The following is a 25,318-nucleotide window of genomic DNA, read 5'->3' on the forward strand; positions in this document are numbered from 1 at the left end:
TATATCCGTTTCCAGGGGTAGTGTATTCTATGATTCACCAAATTCTTGCTTTATTTTTTCGCTTACTCGAGCCCTGTAATATACTATGGGAATTATAAATCGTTGGAATCCACACGATTTGAAATTCGCTGGAAAGTTGTGCGACGTCACGGTAAGGAAATGTGCGGTCCTTGACGCGTGGTTTCCTTGCCTCCTACTTCCCAGGTCGTTCTGTCCCGAGAGAGGAAAAACGTGGCTCGCACGAGAAACTGACAGTAAGTCACAAGAACTATCCTTGCGTTTGCTGACCAAAAGCGAGGGATGCTCCGCCTCCTGAATGCGGGCCAATAGGATCTTGCATGACGAACTAGCACTGGGAACGGGACAGAGAGAGGAGACGACAGGACAGGTGCTAGACTTCCAACAAAATGAGATGACGCAAAATGAGATGGCGCAGCGTTACCTTTGTTTCGCGTGTCGCAAGGCTTCTGCCATGGCGCACCAATCTAACGAACTGCTTCGCCGTCCGTTGAACGGACTCTGACCAGAAGTTGTGGGAGCTCTTTCGTACTTGGAGTCGATTACGCAACCAACAGGGACTCTCCATGCGAAAATTCACGCATTAAAACCCCACGGTTTCTCTAAACTCGAATATTAAACATTCGACTTCATCCGAGTGCAGCACGCCTAGCGTCAAACCGAGAAAACATGAAAATGACGTCAACATGAGGGCCACTGGCAACACCCACCATTGGCTCAAACGCGTCACGTGGTCACACAATACCTTGTGAATTCCCTTTATGAAATGGCATTTATATGTTAATATGTTTTTGTTACAGAGTCTCAAAAAGAAAGATATACCCTTCATTTAACAATGCAGTAGGTTCTACGATTGTCTTTTCAATCTGCGTTCCGTTGTCTTGCGTTCCATATGGTTCCGTATCTCGTCAGCTGTAATGGCTGCCATATGACCAGGGATCTCCCTACACCCCCCCCAGGGGGGTGTACACCCTCCATGCATTTTTGCAACCCCCCCCTCAAATTTCTCAAGTGACCCCACCAAGCTCAACCACGAACATGTTCTGGTAGAGAGTCCGGCGCAGCGAATTACGTCCTGTAGTGTCAAACTTGGGCTGTAGGACCACAGTCATGCAGATGATCGTACCGTGGATTTGTCCAAAATCGTTTGAAAGTTACTGTTCAATGCATATAATGCACGTGTATACACGCAAAAATGCGTGCAGGCATGCAAACTCAATGTGGATCATCAAGAACCATTCGCGCCCAACTCAATCAAGCGAGGTATTCTGCTTTTTTCGTCTAAGGTTTCCACCGTTGGTTGCTAGGTATTCATTGAGCTTCGTGAGACAAGGTACCAGTCTTTTGTCTTTGTCGGTCGTGTGATTATGCATCTTAATGTTGAACTGCCGTTCATAATGAATCTCTATTCTAATGTACTGTGTTCTAACGTAATAACATGTACAAACAAAACGGGAAAGCTGTGTAGATATGTGACCATTGTGCCACGATTCCTGTCCGTGTCTAGGAAACATTCCGTAAGTGGAACCTTCACCAAGCATACCCCCCCTTGAAAGCTCGGCACCCCCCCCCCCCCCCCAGCAGTGAATTTCTGACGTTTGGAAGTGACGTTGTACGTTGCGTCCATTCCTAGGGCTCGCAAGTGACCTCGGCTGCGATCTGACACCGACAAGTCAAGGTGATGGCGGGCTCCTTTCGCGCGCGTCGTTCTGCCGAGAGACGCATGCGCGTCAGAAACGGCTACCTTTCTTTTTCTTTTCTTTTTATTTACAGAACATGGCGTCGGAAACATTGTTCGTCTGATTAGTCTGCCGCCAGTCGATTCTTTTCGGTTGCACGGTGGAGACACGCAGTGCAACGACATCGGGAACTCGCGTGTGGATTGAGGTCAGCACTCCTCAAAAAAAAAGAAAAAAAAAAGAAAAAGGAATTGGGGACGTGCAGGTACAGTGCGAGTGGAAGTTTCGATCGTTGAACTAGTTCAATAAGTTGCAAACAGAAACACTTAGTTTGTCTTGTTTTCCAGGAACGAATACGAGGTGAGTCGCGTCATGTTGCATCGCTTCGCGAACAGCACGAACCGCCACCCTGCGTATTGCCTCATTTGAGACGCTGGCATTTTCGTTAGTTGGAGACGTGAATAATAAACAAAAGCAATGACTATAAGACACACGATCGCGTTACCATTATGAGCGTAATGTTTTATTGTTTGTTTGCACCTCTGTTTTATGCCTCAAACCAACAGAACATAATGAACCGCTGTCAACAAGGAGCATGCCGTGTCCGAAGCAGACGAATTTTCCGTAGCGAATGAGAGCACGTTTAACGTTTGACGTCACAGTGAATGAGGAGTGGCTTGTGGCTGGAGCGCGCGAGCCTCCCGCCACGGAAGCGATTTTATAAATCTAATTGCGCTGTAACAAAACATTGTTCAGCCGAAATATTTTACGAGAATGATTTTTACACACTGCTTGACAAATTAAAAACGGTTTTCAGCCATTCAAATTTTCTTTCCGTGCTCCTTTAACCGACTCGGCCATGCCGCTGCTACATTTTCTGGTGTTGCTGGCATGGCATTGCTTCGGAAAGACAATCTGGGCGTCCAAGTACCCAGCAAACAAAAATGCGCGCGAGCCGAGTGCAGAAAACAGAAACCAAGGTAAGTTTACCCAGGTAGCGAAAGCGAGGAAAAAAAAAAAACAAATATGACCCGGCAACACTGTTATCTCCGTGACTCGAGCGATCCTGGGTGTTGGTAGCACACGTACGGTCGTAAACAAAATATTTACGACGCGCGCATGGGTCTTGTATAAACTAATAGTTTATCCATAATTCAAGTATAGGAAAAGCACCACTAGTACACATATACGAAATCATCTACCACCTGAGTACGTTCCCGTATCCTGCTCCACTGCGCATGCGTAGCAGTACGCTCGTTTGTCCGTGCATTCTTTTATCCGTGCCGTGTACCCGTGCATTCTAATGCGGAGTTCGTACACTTTTTGGATTAAACAGGAAGCGATGTTCACATTTCGAAGCTGTAGGCAAATATTAACACGTGTGAACAGATGAGAGCTATGCATCCCGTGTTGCTGGCCCCCAGCAAAAAAAGGTTTCGTCATGGCAAGACCGGCAATGATAGCGTGAGTGTTAGCGAATCAGCTATGCACCAACGATGCCATGTTTTCTGCAACGGACCCATTATGACCACTGGTTGAAGAAATACAAACAGCTAATCACTACGCGTACGTGTAGGTCTAGATTAGGAATGGACATTAAGTGAACCGTCCTGTTTATTTGTGGTTATCACTTACCCTTCGTCAAAACCTATGGTAACTCTATGTATTTCGACCTGATATGTGTCATTAAACCTGATGTGATTTCTTCTCTGTTCTCGTCTGGTATTGCTGTCTTGGGTGACTAGTATGGTTCAGTAAGAGAAAGGGGAAGGGTATAAAATGCAAACGAAGTACGCAAGTGCAAACGTGCCATGGCTAATTATGCACTACTTATTATTCATGCTGCTAACGTCATATGTGACGTCATTTATTTACAAGAGTAGTAGTCCGCGCAACGGATGGATGGCGCTGACAGTCTCTATCATGGCGCCATCTGAAGACGCAGGGCCCTATGGGAGTTTCGCTACCTGTTTATATACCTTGCAGAAACGCTTGCGAAGCACCACGTGATACTTCCCATGATGCAACGCGCGCAGAAACTCATAGAACGTCACCTACTGGGGATGCAATCTCAAGTGTTTACATGGGGCATCCAAGCGAACCGTACCGACTCGATCCACCCCTCCGAAGCGGACCAAGTTGGGCCGCATTTGAGTGCGCTGTGAGGCATTTACATGAGCGCACCGGGACCGCTAACCCGGTTCGGCTCGCTTTAACCGGTCCCATGTAAACGGGGTGATTGTTTGATTTGATTTAGGTTTTTCTGGCGCATTAGCTACTAAGGCCATAATGCGCCAAATACAACTGGAAGCTTTACCTAGGTAAAATTTGTGTGTTTACTAAAACTAGGCTAAATGCTGGGTTAGTAATTAAAATGACAGATCCTTTAAAAACTCCGTATCTGTAAAACACATGTAGACATAGGTCGAAGGGTACAAACTTCGAAGGGTACAAAACTTTCATCGCCCAGCGAAAGCGCCGTGTGCAGTGCTAAGGTTTCTATAGAATAACACAAAATGATTTTGACGAAGATGCTGATATGCTGGACATACAATGAGGATGTGAATGATTGAGAGTTGTTCCCCACAGTGACGGTGGGATTGTTTCAAGAACCTCACACGAATTATGCGAGCGCTCAACGGTGAACGATGATTTACTTTTCATGCGTGAAGATAAAGAGATGACACAGCGGTTAAACGAAACAGCTAAGCGGACTGAACGCCACGGTGACCCATCCAATTCCTCCCATTGCTCACAGGTGCCGCCACATCTCAAGCATGGGGAGGGGATGAAAGATGAAAGTCACTGAAAAGGTTAGCCAGCTGTAGGGATCGAACCCACATCTTCTGGATTACGGGTCCAGGGCTCTACCAATTGAACTAAGCTAACACGCCTCTCCAGCGACTTTCGGGGTGCGTCATTTGAAGGGACGGCAAACCAGCCACTCACTCTCACTCACCCTCCTTTCACTCTTACATTTTTGCTCACTCATACACACATTCATACGACAGAAATCGACGCGAGCGGCACCTGTTGAACAAGAGAGAAACTGATGTTCTGAGGCTGGAACAACATAGAAGGGACAGATACAAAGAAAGCCTCAAATTACCAAGGAAATCAACGATGAAAGTCACTGAAAAGGTTAGCCAGCTGTAGGGATCGAACCCACATCTTCTGGATTACCGGTCCAGGGCTCTACCAATTGAGCTAAGCCAACGCCTCCTCTATACTGTCTATGCCTGTCAAGTCAGCGGGCACCCCCGGGCCTCCGTCAGGTGGCGCCAAATCCCTAGGATACGCACCACGTGACATGCACGCAGCAGCTGTCCGCAAGCAGAATTTAGCCTCGCGTTGCGGCAAGAAGCACTTCATCTCGAAAAATCTGGAAAACATTTGAAACAATTCGAAAAACGACGTACCGATAGCAGACGACAGTTCTCGCGACCCTCGGGAACTAGCGCCACCGATGCAAAAAAGGGCCGCGGGAGAGGAGGAACAGGAAAGAGGCGCTGGAGTACGGAGCGACCGTCTTGCCAGGCATTACAGAACTATAGGAGGCATTGGCTAAGCTAACACGCCTCTCCAGCGACTTTCGGGGTGCGTCATCTGAAGGGACGACAAACCAGCCACTCACTCTCCTTTCACTCTTACATTTTTTGCTCACTCATACACTCATTGATACGACGGAAATCGACGCGAGCGGCACCTGTTGAACAAGAGAGAAACTGATGTTCTGAGGCTGGAACAACATAGAAGGGACAGATACAAACAAAGCCTCAAATTGCCTAAGAAATCAACGATGAAAGATGAAAGTCACTGAAAAGGTCAGCCAGCTGGATCGAACCCACATCTTCTGGATTACCGGTCCAGGGCTCTACCAATTGAGCTAAGCTAACACGCCTCTCCAGCCACTTTCGGGGTGCGTCATCTGAAGGGACGACAAACCAGCCACTCACTCTCACTCACCCTCCTTTCACTCTTACATTTTTTGCTCACTCATACACTCATTGATACGACGGAAATCGACGCGAGCGGCACCTGTTGAACAAGAGAGAAACTGATGTTCTGAGGCTGGAACAACATAGAAGGGACAGATACAAACAAAGCCTCAAATTGTCTAAGAAATCAACGATGAAAGATGAAAGTCACTGAAAAGGTCAGCCAGCTGGATCGAACCCACATCTTCTGGATTACCGGTCCAGGGCTCTACCAATTGAGCTAAGCTAACACGCCTCTCCAGCCACTTTCGGGGTGCGTCATCTGAAGGGACGACAAACCAGCCACTCACTCTCACTCACCCTCCTTTCACTCTTTCATTTTTTGCTCACTCATACACTCATTGATACGACGGAAATCGACGCGAGCGGCACCTGTTGAACAAGAGAGAAACTGATGTTCTGAGGCTGGAACAACATAGAAGGGAGAGATACAAACAAAGCCTCAAATTGCCTAAGAAATCAACGATGAAAGATGAAAGTCCCTGAAAAGGTCAGCCAGGTGTAGGGATCGAACCCACATCTTCTGGATTACCGGTCCAGGGCTCTACCAATTAAGCTGAGCTAACACGCCTCTCCAGCGACTTTCGAGGGGAGGCGTTGGAGGGGAGACTTGGGGAGGCGTTCGTTTCGGAAGGGTGTTCCGCTTCCCACTCGCAAGACGCGTGCACGCTATGAATGCAGATCAGCTGTCCGTTCGTCTCTCTCCTCCATTCCCCATACAGCGACCTCATTGGAACACTCTCATTCCTCATTCCTGCTTGTGTTTGGACAGGCCGTTTCTCCAAACTTTACCCTCTCCCCTGCATGGAGAAAAACTGTCGTAGCGTATAGAGAGTCAGAATATGGGTGCGCTTACGATTTTCTAAATCTCTCTAATGATGATTAGTATTCTTGGCTTTCCACAATAAAAATATCTGAAGTATGCCCTATGAGACTCAAAACTGCGTTCTTCCGCGAAGAAAAAGAAAAGAAGAAAAGAAGAACTCTTAATAATCCATTTCAAGTGACAAATGCAAATAGAAGTTTGTTTCAAAATTTTAGATTGTTAACATAACATACATGAGGAGGAAATACGGGGGAGAAATCTCCGTTTGAAAGCTCCTCCAAACAATGATATCAAAGAATAATAAATGTATTTCACAGAATTATATTAATAACAACGAGTAATACAACAAATAAATCACAGTAACAATAAAAAACGTCACGGGCGTTATACACAATCATAACTAAACGAAGACATAAAGGTGGCTCTCTGTTTTATGCGAGATGTATTTACAATGGAGTATTGATAGCGATAGCGATGTCATAACTAGAAATTTAAGCACATACATCTGCAGTCAGTAAGAGATGTCTGAGAGTTTTGTAAACCGAGATAAGTTGTTCCATGAGTTTTATGTCTCAAGGTAACTTGTTCCATGCATGTGCACCATATATGATGTAAATGAAAAATTTGCCTAAGTTGGTTCTAGTTTTTGGTGTATTCAATATACCGGTCATCCCTGCTGTGGTACGCTTACTGGCATTAAGGCTACTGAAATCAATGAATGTTAGTCTGATGTTGCCCTCAATGATACGGTAAGTTATACTGCTAATACTAAGTATGTGAAAGCCTTTGAGAGAAATAGGAAAGTCAAATAGTAATTTGGGGGGGGGGGGGAAACGATTCTCACGGCCCGGTCTCGAATGGTTAGTACAGGACGTATGTGTCATTTACTATACGTTATAATAATAGTTCGAGGTTTTATGTTGTGAGACTACGGGATTTATATGTTATGCCCAAAACGGAAACGCAGCATGTTATGTAAGAATGAACAAAGGTATGGTAGAAGTTAAGTAGCATGTGTGTTGGAAAATAGTGTCGACTAAACGATCGTTGTCGATCGTTGAACACTCGCATAGTGACTCCGCGATGTCACGACCCCCCACATGAACCAAGACATTGAAATATTACGTAGATCTTATACGTATACGGATACGTATCTTCTATTAAAATCCGGCTTCAGTCCGACTAGATTGTATATTCTCAGGTGTTCATGTATATCCCTCTACTTCCGTGACTACCCCGACTGATACGAATATATGAGGCACATGCGTTATAGAGAACGTGAGAGTAACTAGAGCGCAACATTAGAGCCGGAGGAATTTGACAACATTTTCCTCGTCTGTGCGCTGATGTTCGAAACGGAACAGAATTCGTGGTACTCTGAAGCTCCGCTCTACATTAGTTGACGAAATCGAAACTCGGAGCATGCGTATCGTGATGTGCAAGAGTACCGAAGCGTGTTGAACGATGATGACCGCGGTGGTGTCGTAGGCACACCGCTCCGTAAAACCGTATCCAGAGAGACCTTCCACGAAGGCACCGAGTGTTCAGCTTCGGCGGAGGGATCTTACGCATGCTGTTTGCTTCACGATATAGTTGCCGCACAGGAAAATCCGCATCAAAAGTTATTGTTTTATCCACGTTTGACCCTTGTTCACAATTTATTGAAATTGCGCGAGAGAGTGCATAACTAGCGGTCTGGTGAACAGTTCATCGCGGAGATACTGGCATTGGTGGATCGTTAGAGAGGAGACCATGCGGCGTTTTTGCCGCAAAAGGCAGAGGTATGTCAGCACTAAAGTAAGCACTGTGGCAAGTTCCGCAAGGAACGAGCTCTGTGAGCTGTATCCTAAAAACTATTCCCCCATTCGAATAAAAGAAGCATCACCACGCTTAGACCAAGGTTTGAACCAAAAAGAAATGCCTCGAATGGCATAATTACTTACAAATGAGCTGAAAATGCAACAAATACATTACAATCAATCAATCAATCAATCAATCAATACATGCTTTTAAGCCTATGTGGGGGTTTATCATGCATTCATTCTTCGTAGCTCTTGGTAAGAAACGTCCACGCAATATGACTCGTCGCTGGCAGGTAAGAGATGCAAAGATCTTCACACGTCGATAGTAACTGGACGTACGCTGCTCATATAACTCCGTTGGCACAGTACACTGTATAGACCTTCGGTACACACTTCTAATCAATGACCAATAAAAATAATTACAAAATCATTCTCCTCCTGACTTGTTCAAAACTGGAGGCCTTTCTTGGACATTCCGCTAGTCAACCTTAAAATGCTGGCTCTCCGAAATCGGGCGAAAGCAAGCTACAGCACCTCTCACCTACCAATTCACGCAAGCTGTGTGAAACATTGTGAAAAACCTGAAAGTAGGGAGTTTTGGTATAACGTACGCTGCCGCCTTTGCGTACGTACGGGATAGCGTTGGTGGTTCTGCGCACGCGCAGAGACACAAGCTGAGCTTTGCGCATTGCGCAGAATCACAACGCTACGCCTTTACGTACGCAAAGGCGACAGCGTACGTTACACTGAAATCCACTAATAATTCTTGCGTTCTTAAACGGGCAATTCGGAACGATCGGTGAAAAAATTGCTGCACATCGTAGTTGGTGCATAACATGCACAAGTATACCTGCCATCAACTTCGTTTCTTGCTCGTGTGACGAATTATGCCTCGAATAAGAGAGCAATCAAACCGAAACAAGAATGTGGAGAGGAGAATCAAAAACTTTCCCTTCCGAAGGCCAACGCGTTACGTCGCCCTGCACCCTGGTCGTAGCCGCTCCGTTACATTCCCGGAACAAAACAATGAAGGAAGATTGGGGATGAGATCACTTAGACACAGATGGAAATAAACAGCGGTCACCTGCTTCCCTGAGAGTCAGAAAACAGGGCAGGAATGGTATGACTAATGCTCGGTGACGTTGGCCGAGCAGAGAAAGGAAGAAGTACTTCCATCGATGTTCGGTGGGAGCCAGACTTTATCAAATTTGGAAAGTCGTTTTTATGATTCCACCTTCGTTTTCAAGTGAGATATTTCACAACAGTGTTCAGTTCGTGTACAGTCTCCGAAGCAACACCGAAACAGACGTGACAAACAAACCTCTTCCTGTCAGACCTCAATGGCACTCCACAGCGTGTACGAGCGTCTTCCCCAAGCAATTACTCCAGACAGCTAGAGGTGTTCGCGGGCGCGGATATACCCGCGGATCCGCGTGGATATCCGCTTTACATCGAGGTTTGCGGAGAGAAATATAACGTATTGAAATCCGCGCAGATGATGTGCGGATAAACCCGTGCACCACCGCGATACGCGCGGATATCCGTATCTTATCGGCAAATAAGCATTAGTGTCTCTGTCGACGTACCCCAGGTGGAGCCACAATTGACGCTGGTCGCTGACAACTGTCGCTGTCGCAATCTGGCGACCGAACTACGTTCGTGCGCCAACCCGTGACGCTCGCTCCCACGCTCCAGGAATCATCTTCATCCTCCAGCTACTACATTAATGTTCACTATTTGTCAGTAAATTATTTATTCAACTTCTATCATAATTAGGCGACCACTTAAAGGCCGGCCCGTATGTTGCGTGTTTTTGTGAATATCGCGCTGCGTAAAAGTCTGCATGACCACGCACCCTGAACAAATACGCCCGTCAAACCGCATGGGGTGGAAATCCCGCTGCTGCGTGCAAAGCGGGTTTGGCGTATGTGCTTTACGAGGTGTTGGCAACATTCTCCTCTCCTTCCTGTTCCATCCTGAAACTGTTGTTTTCGTGTGCCTTCCTTTGTAATTGATTTGCATTTGTTAAAATGAACCCTAACGAACGAAAGTTGTTGTACTTGGATATGTCCTTCTGCAGCTTTTCCGCAAGAGCGGCCATTGCTAAAAAGGAAGTAGGATGCTGGACAGGAACCAGAAGCGACTTGCTGCGCTGTGATTGGTTGCTATGGACGCCCGTGAACTGACTGCTGCGTGAAATATCAAACCTGCTCTGATGCAGTGAATCACGCGCTACAAGCAGCTGGGACGTACGAAATTTCTCGCTGGGCGTGAAAACTCACCATGCGGGCCGGCCTTAAAAGTGCCAGTTTAGAATATCCGACTCGGTGGGCATTATACAGCAACAACTTAACACAAAATTAAATCATACCCGTTCAAGCCTCTGCAAGGAACCACGAAAGACGCACATCTAATCCTGATGTGATGTCCACAATTCGACCACCCGGGAAATCTACTTGTACAGTTCCTCAACACTATCGAGTACAACACCATCATCTTCTGCGAAATTAAGAGGGCATACCAGCTCTCCGTGCCAATGTATTTCCATGAAACACGTTTTATGCTTTTTCTCGGCAACCACCGCGCAGATTTTAACGCGGGTGGTTTCACTATAAAGAGGAAGACGAGATGAATCGGATAACTTTTATACATTTCTGATACATGTCGTATGTATTTTACGACGACGTCACGAATGTGAAAAAATACACAATTTTTCTCCTCCCTTTTTGAACAGGTTTTTATTAAACTTCTATAGCCATTACAAAAAAAAAAAAACACTTCGCATTTACTTTCTCTCGAAATATTTCGGGAATCGATACACACCAAATTTATATGTCTACCACTTTTCGTGTTTATAAAAAAGCATGAAACATGAGTACGCATACACACCGACTGAAAGCCCAGTGAAACACGTCATTCTGTGTTGCCATCTGGTGATGCAAAGCGAAAACCGCGCGGACCGTATCCTTCCGCCGAACAAGCGGTGCGCGTGCGCAGCAATGCTGGCTCGTATGGGTGATGTGGGGTGGAGTGTGAATGACATGCTGGTTCCTGCATTCTCTTTCTCTCTCTCTCTCTCTCTTCTCGTTACTTTCATGGCCCACTGACTTAGGGCATGGCCTTGGAGGCCGAGTACAAAAGGTTGCTTAGTTGCTCGTAAAGGATGATCCTCTGAGCCTGCATAGTCGTGGCCTGTGTAATGGAAAGAGAAAGCACACCGAGATCAACAACCCTCTTCTTTTCTCTCTCTCGGTGCGCACGGTGCGCGTATAGAAGAGTGAGATGAGTTTATTAGCTTCACGTGAAACATCAATTTGTCCGATTTTGCCAGTTCGAGTTTGTGCGGACGTAGTCAACTGTTTGAACTGTCTCACAAGACTAACGAGAATCTCTCGTATTTCCGGTTAGTGCAAGCCGGGCTTTACAGTCATTCTTTACAGTAACTCAACAGGACTGTGCTGTAATGTTCGTAATGCTGAAAAAATGCTAGGATTTCTACCGTCGCCTCCCATAATAATAATCCGCCGTTTCCTTTTCTTTTCGCTAAGAGTGCACGCCTCAGTCAGTTCCAAACTTCTGAAGTTTTCGGGAGGACCACGAAATTCGCCGGGTATAAGAAGAAAAAGGTCCCTGGATGTGTGGACGCAAAAAATGGTCCCGCAAGCACCTGCGCTGCCAAAAATACAGGGGCGTAGTTGCAGATAGCCGATGGAGCACATGACAGCCGACCAAGTGTTACCAATTGCTCTCCTGATTTGAAATTCAATTCAATGGGTAACATAAAATCGATATAATTCGCTGCACTAGTTCGCTGGTTTGATATCGTCCTCTGGATGCTAGTACTATTTTTCTACAGTTGGCCAGACACGGGTTTTGCAGTTGTCCCCTGAATCTTTTCTGTGTCGATGTTTATGTACAATGATAGCTGTACACCCATTTATTCATTGTTTCATGGCCCGTACGACTCCGCTTCTGTTGAAGATACAGTTCATGGACATCGAAAGTATATGAGAGAACAATTGCAAAGTCTGCGTCTGACGTACAATAGGAAAATACCATGCAGGAGATACGATATGCGATATAGAAGCACCACCCAGTGAGCGTCATATAAAGATGCCATTTATTCATTTGACTGATTTATTTGTCAAAAATGTTTATTATTTGACATCAATTATTACTTGAAAAAGGGATGGGGACTATGGATGAAAGACCTGTATGTCATGCTTAGTCACTATCTCAAACGGAACAAAACTTTCAGTGATGTTCCTGGGGATATCCTTTCACGAAAATGTCCGGAAAATCCCGGACATTTTTCCGACAGACGTCCCCCACATCTCCGAGTTCCCACGGTTTGGACTTCCCACAAATATCAGTCATTTGTCCTCACAGGAAATCACACGGAGATGCAGATGCACGGACTTACATGTGTAAGTGCTCAGGGCCCTGTATTTTCTTATTATGATTGATACTGTTTATTGAGCTGCTGCGTAAGTGGACAGATTCCTACTAGACGTTTTTTTTTTCTGCCATTTTGTTTCAGCTTCGGCCACTGCATCTTCCTTTTTCAGTTGCTCCTCTTTGTTTCTTTCTAGTATTTCTGTTACCGACAATGAGCATGAAGTTTTAAAAAGCAAAAAAAAAAAAAAAAAAAGCTCTTAGAACCATGAACTTAGAAAGGCAGTGGCATACCTTTCCAAATTGAAAACAGATATTGTATATTGCTTGTCTCGCGAGCTTCCACAAATTCCAGAGTCCTGTTTGCCTGCGAGTCAAACTAAAGGGTGAGGTGTTAATTTTAATGTGGTTGCGTATACCGATAACACTGGAGTGAAGAACTGCTTGGTGTATTAACTCACTATAACGATAACGTCGGTGTTTCTTACTGCTTTTGGTTTGAGTCATTTAGCTGGTTCGGCGAAAGTCGAGCTCACGGCGCGACACCCCTTGCCATGTTTCTCTCTCTCTTCTAATAATGCTCCCTGCAACATCCCATCAGGGACCCTATTCGGACAATTCTTCAAACGGCCGTTACTGTACATCCTGCGAATGTACAGGTAGGCACGTCCATTCATGTAGCTCCCAGAGACGTCCATCTGATATTTATTTCAGGACATGGACGTTGGGATCTATTTCGAACGTCCGCAGGATATAGTGTTCTGTCTGGGATGTGTCAGAGGAGGAAAACCTTTCAAGTTGCCGAATGGGCTAGGGTGAACAAAGCGGCCCTTGGATCGCTTCCTGGATGCGAAAAGGCGGGTTAGCATGAGGAATGTGTTTACGAGCAAGCGGATTACACAGAGATAAATGTTCCTTAGGATAAAGGCATTTACAACTGCAGCATTATTATTTATTATTATTATCTTTTTTTTCATCAACGCTCCAGGTGAACCAATAAGAAAAATCGAGCAAGCGACCGCTGCACCATCATTTCTGCCCACGCAATGAGGAACCACCTTTTCCGGAACCCAAATTCGCGTTCCAAGGAAAACCAACGACAATGCTCAATTGCTTCGTACGATGGTATGCCGTGTTTAAAAATCCGACATCACTATTTACCACACAAACTCACGAAATTTCTATGTTGTCAAGTCATTTTAGCGAACGAGAGCCACATCTTTGGCAGCTTCGGCTTAGCGGGGCGGACGCGACGGAACAGCACTTTGGTTAGTTTATTATTAGGTTAGTAAAAGTTCGGTGTTTGCATTTTCATGTTTAGGTTAATCTAAGTGCGCTTTGGCAGTTTCCCGCACACAACTGTGCATTTTATAGCCAAATAATATTTATTTACAGTAGTTTATTTTTCAACGGGGAGTTCGACCACGTTATTTTGAGGCACGCCCAATTTTTCGATACCGGTTCCCTGGATTTTCCATCTTTCTACACTCCTTGCTGGTTGCGCGTGGGATGACCCGAAACCTGTACCCGTCTGTTTTTGCACCGCGAACAAAGGGAGGACTACTGACGAAGATAAGGAAAAGCTCTGGGTCACTGGGGATTCTCCGCTGAACTAGTGACTCTACACTGAACGAAAGGTCTGGTGTAATGTGAAGTACCCTGTGAAAACCAAGGAGTGCCTAAAAACATACTAAAGTTTCCGGGTAATAATCATCGCATTATGAGACGGAATTTGTGCTCCGAGACCTCGCGCATCATGTTCCTTTCGTTTTATCTTGCTCATTTATACAGAAAGGCGGAGTTTTAGGAGCTTCCTTCTTCTCTCTTTTTCTTTTTTTGAATAGCTGTTACTAAATACAATGCATTTATTTAGACTGATTGAGTGTAAGTAATGAGCCTATCCAAAGGTCGAAAATCATTACACCGAACTCACAGAAGGCCGAAAGCCAAAAGGTCGGCTACTCATAACGCCGAACTCTCCGAAAGCCGAAAGCCAAAATACCGAAAAATCATAACGCCGAACTGTCAGAAGGCCGAAAATCAGAAGGCTGAAAATGGAAAGGCCAAAGATGCACAGGGTGGACACCCCAGCGGATTTTATTGGACACCCAGTGGTGTTTATCCCGTGTAACGATGGAACACCCATGTATCCTTGCCTATACACCTTGCTTCTCGAGGGGTGCTTGTAATTGGGGAGTGTTTGCTTTGGTCAGATCAGAACAAGCACTCCTCATATCGTTTTGTTTCCAGACAAGCTGAAAACATCTTCAGCGAATCAGGAAACTGAATGATGTCATTCGGATTGTCAAACGGAACGATGTCACTCATTGGCTAGGAGCGCGCTATGTTGTGAATCTTTGTTTCAACAGTGCAGGAAACGTGTGCATCTTCCGTTTTCGACAGCAAAAAGAAAGTACGATACAATTTTAAATGTTGGTTGGCCAAGAGAGCGCACCGCTTCAGCGATGTAGCTAAGCATGTCATCGTTTGCAGAGACTTTGAAGATCTTACCATTAGGCGGGATCACGAACGGTCCGACAAAGGAGACCCCTTCTGAAAGACATGCAACACACAGTAGCAATGGACATCGAAAGTGAAACGTAGGCCAGCTTACTTCGTGTCGGTGCTGGTAATGTCGGGTAGGGAAGCATTTTTCGTGCAAAGAAGTGTCTGGTGTTTTGTGGACGTGCCCTGAGAAAATGAGCGTGTACGGTCACGACACAGTCGACACCCTTAGTGCAGTCGCTGAATAGAAGCGAAACCCGTCGGTACTTACTGGTCGTGCATTGGGAACGACTTTGGAATGCAGTGCCACAAGGTGGGTGCGCGCGCTTCTGTTTTGTCGTTGTCATCTGGAAAGCATTTTAGTAATAATTATGTTCGTGATGGGGGGGGGGGGGTATGGGAGTTTTTCTTTTGAAATCCCACCAGCAAGTTAATCGTGGTATTTGATAAACACGGGGTGCGATTAACGTGTCGTACCACTTGATTTTGATTCGCAGGTACCAATTCCCGCGGTAAAATAAATCAATATTTTTACAGCGGCAGCTATTATATTCTCGACGTTGCTCAATCACCGGGGTCAGCAATCCTTGTTATTCACTGTTTACTGAAGAACCTTGACACCTCTTGTTTTTTACTATGTTGCTTCAGCATCGGGTGAAAGTAATTGCGCAGTTGCAATCTTAAAGGAGCATTAAAGTGGTATCTAACATGGCCCAAAACTGCTGTCATCTTGTAAAGCAGTATGTGAAAAGCATTCTCACAAAATATTTCTGTCCAAAGTTGTATCACCACGGTGCAATTAATTTGGAAAATCGCTGCCGCGGTGACAGGCCGGAGCGCTCCAACTGCAGACCACACCCACTCTAGTGTGACGTTCGTGGTAGAGAGCCCCTCATTCGTTCGTAGGAAAAACCGTCTGCTACGAACATTGCTAGCTGCTTCTTGTTGATTTCTATTATTTATATGATTTATATCACGTTTTCTTTAAAAGAAGAAGCATATACGCAGCCTGAGAAAATAAGATTACGATCACAAGAGTAATATATCCGTGGCTTCTGTGCAATCTCAGAATTCACAGCAGCAGAAAGCTATTGCGAAGCTGTATTGTGGAAGCGGTATTGTGGCGCCACCCGTTAGCCACTCAACCAACTGCGCGGTGAAAACTGTCGGACAGGCTGCACACTGTCGAGAAGCACGGGGTTTTTGCTGTACAAACGCAGTTAATTTCGGGCTGCACCACTCGTTCTTCCCGCGGTGCCTGCGGTCCCAAAAAATCGTGGTTGTGTCGTTGACAGCCTTCAAACCCTCCGTTTCGGACATCACGAAGCCGGAAGCCATCACTGGCGTCTCCCAAGCGGTAGCAGACGCTCCGGCCTGGGCGATGTTGCTCACCTCGATCATGTGATCCCAAGTCCAATGAGGAGCGTCCTCACCACTTGCGTCACATAGTGACGTGTGTGGTGGCACTCATCACGTGCCTATCGTGAAGGCGAAGGAGGGTGTTTCGCGCGCGGGAGGTTCAGGGAACTATTGCAGGCGTCCCAATTTAGCTACGGTTGCACTAATTGTGAGAAAACTGTTTTCGGCCGCCTAACATTCCATACTGACCAAAAACAGAAAAAAAGTTGTGGGCCTCTAGACTGCTCTGACCAGACTCTGACCAGAAGTTCAACAAATCTTTCGTTTGCATCTATTACGAAGGTATAATATGCCTCCAAGCTACACGCGAAATATTTTGGCTGTGCGTGGCGGCAAAGTTTGCCAAATGGGGAGCTCAAAACCCGCTTGGCTTTTCGTCCTGAACCCACGCAATCGGCGCCGAAATCTAGCCTCTTTGTAGCGGATATCCGCCAATTTTCATGTGCGTGACGAAAACATGAGGTTCATGTTTCATTGGCCGCCCGGACCGGAAGCTCTGCTGTTAGGTTGTGAGAGCGGCGGCATCCGCAAAGCGATCTTCAATATGGACGTCGAAGCAAGGAATGCGGAGACTTCGAGCCCGGAACTTTTTTCTGACCTTTCTGCGATGGAGAAGGAAATTCTGTGTGCTGAACAGTTCGGAAGCCTCGCTTTCGAAACGTCGCCGATGCCGCAAATGCGAGCCTAAGTCAACGCTCTACGAACATCGGTCACAGATGAAGCAAACAGGATCAGTCGCCTGTCTTCGACAGCCAGGTAAGCGATGAGCTTTTTAACGCACACTGTGATCAAACATGTAAACGTGTTCTCTGAAATTTTGTGTCCTCATATTTAATGCGTACTTCCTGTTTAAGGTGCCGGTGCGGCTGGTGTGTCATACTGCCGAAGGAGATCGAATATGCTTGTGCTGCAAGGAGCTCGAAAGCGCAGCCGAATGACAGCAATATGAGTGCATTACAACCCACGAAGATTTGTAACTTCTATGCCTCAATACGAATGTCCTGAAGGTGGATATTGAATTCCGTGGGCAGCGCGAACGTATGAGCGACCATATTCACAAGTAAGTCACATTTGGCCCTGTCGAACGATGTTAAAATTTGGGCGCTCGAAATTGGTTTCGTCCTGCATTAAGGTCGCTAAAAACTCCAGTGCAGGGCGCACCACATAAAAGACGACATAATACAGAACTGTGAACTGGAGAAAAGCAGTATTAGGCAACTGTGTAATTGTCAAGGTGATATGTCCTAAATCACCTCTTTGTGTATTGCCCTGTGTTTATGTTTTTAGCGTAGGCTTTTAGCGATATTGAGTGTTCTTACTTTCGATTCACTGAAGAGTAAAAAATGTTAGTTTCTAAAAGAATACAGCATGTGTAGTAATATACAGGGCGTGTGCAGATAAATTGCAGTCGCTTTCAAGCAGGGGCAGATCTAGGATTTTTCCTGAAAGGGGGGGGGGTGTCCGCTATGGACAAGTGTCAGGTGCATGCTGGGATTGGTCCATTGAACCCTATGTTCAAGTCTGGAATTGAGGGGGGTCGGGACCCCTGGACCCCCCCCCCCCCCCCTAGATCGGCGCCTGCTTTCAAGTACATGTAGAAATGCCACGACACACACCCTGTACTGTGACCGGTTGCCTATTTGCCTAAACTATATTTTATGTACACCTGCGTATACGATATGGATATACTGCATATCGCCAGTTCGCAACGTGTTTTCGCCACAAGCTTGGGAAAAACAAGAACATCGTCATCCCAGCCTGTGCAGTGAACAGGATCTGGCGAGCCTTCCACACAGAAAGTTCCACAGGCTTCAAGTACCCAACACCCTAACTGGAGGCACTTCGCACAGCTCGTCTATCACATTTAAACTGATTCAGCATCTGTATTTAGGATTACTTATAGCTCTCAGGATGATGCATGGTTCATCAGTTCAGTATGTTGTGTCCTTTTTAATGAGTCTTGCGGAAGGGTAGATGAGCACTCCTTTCGTTGTGACATTGTGTACCGTTGCTACAATTTCTTGAGCAAAACTGATGAACAAATGAAAATCAGCGTCTGTCTTTCAAATATGTATGTTCCTTGTAACTTCTGTATTTGTTAAGTGACCCATGTTGTCCCCCTCATGTAATGCCCGCAAGGGCCTTTGAGGTATATTCATGAATAAAAAAATATCAAAACCAGAAAAAGGTGTAACATCTATTGTAATACCTGTCCTGTCTGTGTGTATGATACATAAACATTCTCAGAAGGTTTGTTGTCACACTTTGCCTCATTGTGCCTAAAGGCTAATTCCACCTCTTACATCACCTCCACATCCTCAATCTCTAAAGCTGTAAAAGGCTAAATCAGGTACTACATAAAAAGGGGGAAGGAGGAAATTAAAAGATGAACATCTAAATTCAAAGAAACCTGGTGCTTTCTTGGGGCTACTCATGTCTCTGTCCTGGATGAGATCCACATAGAAAACAGCTTTTCTGAGCCTCAGTGATTGATTCCCTTGATTGCCCTGACTGTGAGGAAATACTCATCGGCTTGGTGGCAAGTGGGCTTGTTTTTGATAGTGCGATTTGGAATAAGGGCAGCAAGCAACATCTCTCTACGGTCTTAAGAAGGATATCAACATAACCTGTCAAGGCATAGCATTTCATATTGCTTTCAGTAAATACAACACTGCTCGTAGAAGTTGCGACCATTCATGTTGGGAAAGCATGTTGGAGTTCCCTCAGGCAGTGCATCCAGAGACAGGGAGTCAGGTTCATAGAGAGCACCTTATGAGATGAACAGCGACAGTGCCCAGCGAAGACACTCCAGAAATTTTGTGCAGGTTTAGGGGTCACGCCTTTTAACAGTTTTGATGGAAAGCAGGGTGTGTGCAACTCTGAGCTCTGGTGTATGAGTTCTTCTTATCTACAATCCGGTACCTGTGTTCTAGTAATCTGGAAAAGCCTTAGCTCTCTTGCAGGAAATTGTTATGAATCTGAGTGTCTTCTGTGGAAACAGGTTGTCAATGTCTTTCTATCCACCCTTCTTAGTTGCCCTAGCAAAAGCAAATATGTAATGCTGCAGACAATATCTAATTCTAGCACACTAGTTGCTTTGAGTGTTCTCAGGCTCCTGAAATGGAGCTACCTTGTGCGTACGCTGTGCCATGTTGGCAAGAACATAAATCAGATTGCCTTTGCTTTTGAAATTGGCCCTTGAGTGCTCCACGTGACTGCAAAAATGGTATCCCCTAAACAATAGGCAACAAGAATGATTTCTACAATGTAATGAGCTTTGTAAAACAACAACTTTATTTGAAAATATATTCCAAACGCCGGGTGACGACCTTACAATGTAGCATCCTTTACTGCAAACACCGCTTAACATAACGACTAAAAACGGAGCGTAAACGATTTGCCGCCTATCTGGGTGGCATCATCAGTACAACAAGGGCCAAAGACAAGCACCTCAGCCTACTTATCTAAGCGGGCATCATACACATCCGATAGGGGGCCACTGTTTGTATTACAGGCTGTAGGATGCATCACGTCCGATAAACCAGGACTCTAAGCACTTTCTAAGGCCTCATCGCTAGTCATGTGCAAAGGTTACGGCACCATCAAAATTTAATACATGTTCATCAGGCCAACAATAGTAGACTAATTTGGTCCTGGTTTCAGTAGCATTAGAAGCCTTGGGAACGTCCCTTGTGTGCTCTTTTAGTCTTTTCCCACGTCTTTTGTCTGTCTTGCCAATGTAGGTTGTGTCACAGTCTGTGCACTTAACTTTATATGCACAGTCTTAATGCCTGATGGGCACAGTTCCCCTCAAATGGCCTATCAACACCTTGGATGAAAGGAATGCACACCACTGATTTGACTCCGTCGATGTTGTTTGTGACTGTTCTCTGTTGTAGCGATGATGCCACCCGGATAGGCGACGAAACGTTCACTCTCTTTGTTCTCAATTGTTGTGTTAAGTCGGTGTTTTCAGTAAAGGATTCTACATTACAAACTTTGTTTGAATGATGATTAGTGGCAAGCTTCATACCCTGGACCACTACTCTAACAATTGTTTGCGTTAATGTGGTGAAATGGGGTAATCAGCCTTGTAAACAATTTACTTGGCAATATATTTATTTACCTGTCATAGGTTGAAGAACCGTGTGGTGTTAAATAACGGAGGGACGTGTAATTATACAAGACCGATCACCTAAAGGCCTTGCTTCACACTTGATTAAAATGTGATGCATATGTAACCCGAGGAATGCTGCATGGTGGCGATATGATAGGTTCTCCTCACGAATTGTTGGCATGGTTGCGGTTAGTCAAGAAACTGCATATCCAGTTAATGGTAGCAAGATCAAATTTTAATGGGGCTAGTTTGGCCAACAAGCAATCATAAAACACAGTGCCAAAAGCCCTCACAAAAAAAAAATAAAAAAATACTGCATCTACGTGAACCCAGAAATCAAGACAGTTTAAAATGCTGTGACCGAATTATGTTACTTTTGTCTAAATAACCTTTTCTAAAGCCATGCTGGAATTTAAAAAAAGAAATTTATAGACTCAACGTGGTTAACAACATGCTGGTATATGATGTGTTCGCCAGTGATGGCCACTAACTACTTCTACAGTAGTTTAACTATAACTACTAACTACTTTGGGATTGAGTAGTTTAACTAGTAGTTCAACTACTTTTCAGGGGAATAGGTAAAACTACTTTTTTAACTACTGCAATGTAGTTTAACTACATCTATAACTACTTAACGTTGTCCACCAACACCAATCCCTTGTAGTGTCCTTGGTCATATCGCAAGTATGAATCACTAGCGATAATAAACTTTGGCTCATGCATGACTCATGCGTGACGTCACGCGTGATAGCAGTGAAACCGTGCAGTTTCTCGCCTTCACGATAAGTGCGGAAGGCATTGTCAATGCAAGAAGAGACCACTTGCCACCATCATTTTCCTTCTGAGGTGCTCATCACTAAATCATCCCACACTCTGTACATGTCATTGCTCTTTATTTCCATTCTGTTTATTTCACCAGCACTTTACAATGCCAACACAGGCGTTCACTGTTCATGAAAGATTTTTGAAATGAAAGTTTTTGCTTGCGGTTTTCAGCTTACCTCATGAGAACAGCACACTGTTTGATTGTAAAAATAATTTTACTGTACATGTGCATATAAGCATGTATGCTCGATGCTAAGCCAATACATTAATACTCATTAGCACTTGGGACATTTTTCTAAGGATCAGCAGAACACAACTGTGACGATGCTGTTTTCCGGGGCTTAATTAACTCTTAGAAGCCGTTATCCTGTGACGTGATATTCGATATTCGAAGGACAATTTTGTCGATATTCGTATTCGAAAATTTCAATATTCGCACACCTCTAATTAAAAGTGAAGATTTAGTGCACATGCACCACATAACTGCTCTGCACCTCCATTCTCAACAAACAAGTAGCTCAAGGCAAAAGTCGGAAGCACAATCGTGCCGTAAAGCTTGCGGCAAAATCGGAAGTAGTTTAGGCCTTCAGTAACTTAACTACTGTAGTTAACTACTTAAAATAGTAGTTTAACTAGTAGTTGCCACTACATTTCTGCAAGTAGTTGATAACTACTTGTTAACTACAATCAGGTAGTTTAACTAGTAGTTTAACTACATGTAGTTAACTACTGGCCATCACTGTGTGTTCCATTAGTTTACAGGGAACCCTAAAGTGGAGCAGGTTAGTAGATAGAAAGAGCATAGTTGACACCTCTTATGAGGACAGAAATTAGCTTGTGACCTATGGCCATGACTCAGACACATACAAAGCACCTTTCACACAGATTAACGCATCTTCGTTCCGGAACTTCCACCTTTCATCACTGCTGTTCATCACTGTTGAGTGGTCTGTCATTCTTGTAACACAGATCTTAATTGAAATGCAGGTGCATAAGGGATGCTCTGAAAGAAAAGCGTTTGGTGTTAGCCCTCTTAATGTTTCCGAAAACAAACTTCACAGTGACTATTCTTCTGAAATGAGCAACTCCGGAACGAAAGGAAAAAACTATCTCTGGCCACATCATTGTATCCAACTGAAACATGACACTTCAATTGAATAATGGCAGTTAAAGATGATGATGAAGATTCAATTTTAATGGCACATAAACAACTCAGGCTATAGTGCGCCATAACCATGGGAAAATTGTGACTATTAAAAATCAGACGATTATACTAAAATAATATTATAATAAAAACAATCAGTGGAAGAAAAGGCATAAACAATTGTTTGCATTGTGTGGCTGGTGTCGAGTTTTCCACACTAACTGTAATAATAATGTACGTAGATATGCTATAGCATCAAAAGTACAGCGATATACACACTCAATATGTGGTGGGGATATGTGAAACCAACATAACACATACTTACATTTCAAACTTCCTTGAAAACGGCAGTCCAGGCACGTCGGATTTGTTAGACTCGATGCAAAGCCAGTAAGCACAGTGTGGAATGACTGATTCACCTTTCGAAAGCAGAGGTGCAGCCCTCACGACCTTTCGCCATCTCAATGCTTCAGAGCGGCATAGTCTAGTCAGGAGCCATCAGATGGGTCACATAAAGTATAACTGGGTTCCTGAAGCGGAGGGTTCTGTGGGATACGTATAAGAAAGCATACGTGTTACAGAACAGCTACGAGAATGATCGAATGCACTTGTATTGTTTTGAGTGCGTGGACTAGTAACTGAAAAATAAATGCGCTAACCTTGTTGAAACTGCTTTTCCGTCAGAACCACACGAGAGCACACTTTGTTTCTTTAGATGAAGGTTCAAAGAATTCAACTTCCGCATTTGCAGTACATCATCAGGTCCCGATGCTCCTTTGATATGCAGCAAACAGAATTTCGCTGAGGCGAGTGACTGTCGTAGCGGTTCGTTGCTTTGCAGCAGATCAAGAACAGTACGCCGCAATGATAGGTGAAACGTTCAGGTTATGGCGAGCAACTCCAACACCAAATACAATGACCCGAAAAAGGTAGGATGAGCCGGGAATCACACACTTTCGCAAGCTCGTCATGTGGCAGCCATTACAGCTGACCGGATACGGAACCATATGGAACGCAGGACAACATCAACGCAGATTGAAAAAGCAATCGCAAAACTTACTGCATGTGTTAAATGCAAGGTATATTTTTCTTTTTGAGACTCTGTAACAAAAACATATTAACATATAAATGACATTTCATAAAGGCAATTGACAGAGTTTTGTGTGACCATGTGACGCGTTTGAGCCAATTGTGGGTGTTGCCAGTGGCCCTCATGTTGACGTCATGTTGATGGTGGGCCGTGGTGGATATTCTATATAAACGTATGTTTTCTCGGTTTGAAGCTAGGCGTGCTCTACTCGGATGAAGTCGAATGTTTAAAATTCGAGTTTGGAGAAACTGTGGGGTTTTAATGCGTGAATTTTCGCATGGAGAGTCCGTGTTGGGTGCTCTATCGACTGCAAGTACGAAAGAGCTCCCACAACTTCTGGTCAGAGTCCCTTTAAGGACAGAGTTGAGGTGTTCGTTTGTCATTTGTGAGCGTAACTTTGACATGTCCATGTTCATCACAGAAAACACCAGGGTCCACTTGCACAAATATTGAGGAGATTCCTCAGTGGTGTCATCGGTAGCCTCAGTAGTGCTCGTGCGTAGAGCACTGCTTACTAGCAGAGCTACTTGGGATAGCACTGCGGAATTTCTTCAAAATTCGTGCAAGCGGACGTTCGTTGCAGTAAAACTTCGTTGGTGCGAGAGAAGTTGTTGGTTCGATGTTTTCTTCTGATCCCACTGCTTGCCGTAGCCAGTTGTTGCGTTTGATGATGAAATCGGGCAACGTCTCAGTCACTACACGACGGGTTTATTATAATACGATGATATATACAAGGCACAGTCAAGACGTTCGTCCTGAGACGTCCGTTCGCCTCGGAGTCCCGTTCGCCAAGTCCCCTTCTTTCTTTCAACCCTGCTGCTCATGGCGTTGTTTTCCAGTCCCCAATGCTGCCCTTCCCTTTGTACGACTTAAGTTACCCGCCTGACGAAAATAATACAAAAACAATACACCTCGTCCAAACGTTAACTCGCCTATCCAAACCATCCCCGAGCTCTGAGATTTATAGCTTCCTGTTTGCTACACACAACCATTGGAAGAACCCCTCACGGTAACCCGATCCCCCGTGTCTTCGCTCCAGACTCTAGGAGCATTATCTAGACACCATACGTGCTAGGAACGAGGGTGGCATCTTCAAAGTGTCCGGCCGTGTTCTCCGAAAGCGCGGGGGCACATAGAGGTAAAAATATAAAAGAAACCCGGTATTTCTGTCGCGCAGCAAGTTCCATCTTTACACCTCCCGCCACAAGAATGTGACAGGGCGTTTTGCGCTGTCACAGTCAAACCAACTTGCGGTGCGACCGACCTTACAACTACTCAAAAATATATCACACACAAACACACAAAATGCGGCAGATCATAGGAGACCGTCAGCATCACTCCAGGGTCCACAATCCTAGATAAAGTCACTGCATCACACTACTCTGTACATATAGTGTGTCTGCGCTGCGGTCCTGCCCTATATGTGCTCTACGGTGGTGTTGTGTCATGTTTTTCTTTCCATCGCTTCCTACGGCGGTATGGGAACCGCGGCAGTACTTC

General features: G+C 45.0%; 1 long non-coding RNA gene across 1 annotated transcript; it reads right to left on the reverse strand.

Moving 5' to 3' along the window:
- Window positions 1-15,229: 15,229 nt before the first annotated feature.
- LOC135390179 (uncharacterized) lies at window positions 15,230-15,577 on the reverse strand. Its single transcript, XR_010421751.1, has 3 exons — window positions 15,495-15,577; window positions 15,333-15,409; window positions 15,230-15,271 (listed from the first exon to the last, which is right to left on the reverse strand). It is a non-coding gene; the product is annotated as an uncharacterized LOC135390179 (long non-coding RNA).
- Between the last annotated feature and the right edge of the window lie 9,741 nt (window positions 15,578-25,318).

This window comes from Ornithodoros turicata, chromosome 3 (genome assembly GCF_037126465.1).
Source record: "Ornithodoros turicata isolate Travis chromosome 3, ASM3712646v1, whole genome shotgun sequence".
Taxonomy (NCBI): domain Eukaryota; kingdom Metazoa; phylum Arthropoda; class Arachnida; order Ixodida; family Argasidae; genus Ornithodoros; species Ornithodoros turicata.